Source organism: Benincasa hispida, chromosome 6, assembly GCF_009727055.1.
Source record: "Benincasa hispida cultivar B227 chromosome 6, ASM972705v1, whole genome shotgun sequence".
In the NCBI taxonomy this organism is placed as follows: domain Eukaryota; kingdom Viridiplantae; phylum Streptophyta; class Magnoliopsida; order Cucurbitales; family Cucurbitaceae; genus Benincasa; species Benincasa hispida.
The window spans coordinates 5,894,202-5,895,559 of NC_052354.1; positions in this window are offsets into that span (position 1 = coordinate 5,894,202).

Sequence of the window (1,358 nt, forward strand, 5' to 3'; positions counted from 1 at the left end):
AAGAACAAACTGAGTCTTTCCCAAATCTTTCATTTGGAATTGGGTCACCAGCCAGTTCTTACTGAAGTCAGTAAACCTACATCATTCTCAATGAGTAGAATATCGTCTACATACAACATTAGGAAAACTATTGAACTGTTGATGATTTTCTTGTAAACATAAGGCTCATCAACGTTTTGGTCAAAGTCGTACGATTTGATCGTAGTATCAAACCAAATGTTCTAAAATCGAGACACATGTTTTAGCCCATAAATGGATCAATTAAGTTTGTACACTTTTTGCTCTTGACGTTGAGCTATGAATCCCTCGGGTTGTACCATATAAATGGTCTCCTCAAGATAACCATTCAGAAAAGCAGTCTTGACATACATTTGCCATATCTTATAGTTATAATATGAGGCAATGGATAGGAGGATGCGAATAGATTTCAATATGGAAACAAGCGAGAAAGTTCTTCATAATCAATTTCCTCCACCTGGGTATAACCCTTTGCCATAAGTCTAGCCTTGAAGGTTTACACCTTCCCATTGGCACCCCATTTTCTCTTGTAGATCCATTTACAACCTATAGGTTTTACCCCATCAGATTGATCTACAAGATCCCATACTAAGTTGAAGTACATAGATTCCATCTCGAGATCCATGGCTTTGACCCATTCATCCCAGTCAACATCCTTCATTGCCTTCTAATAAGACAACGAATCCTCAACCTCGCCATCGGCTACCATAGCAAGAATTTATGTGAAACCCATATAGCAAAAAGGTGGGTTCGCATCCCTCCCACTATTGAGTTTTATGTCCTAAAAACTCGCAGTTTGTAAGATGATAAACATTTTCTATTATCAATATACTTATTATTGATCTCATAAATTGTATGAAAGTCTAAATCCAATAAACTAAGACTCATGACTATTGTATGAGTACTTGAACTTTATGTGGAGACATAAAAGTGGATCGGGTTCGAGTAACTAGTCAAAATGATCTATGGTACATGAATGAGGTTGGGTACCATATTCTGGTAACACCATTAGAAGCGACCTACTATGTAGTTGTTACAAAGAGTTGTAAAATGCTACATACGATGTGATCTTAATTCGTACATGTTATGACATGAAAAGTGGGGGGCGTTCTATACAATGAGTTTGCATAAGATCAAGACCAAGAAATAAGTCACTCTTACTTTATAACGTTGTTTACTGTTTAAGACTGACTATTTCATCTAGATGACCTAGGTAACTCGATCTTAATCCTGAGCTAACTATGAACTCCTATTTATTCAGGTTTGTCCTTGGATTTGCATAGTTGAGGGTTGGCTCAACAGCGCCGTCTCAATAAGACTCCCATTTCAGGGGTAAGACC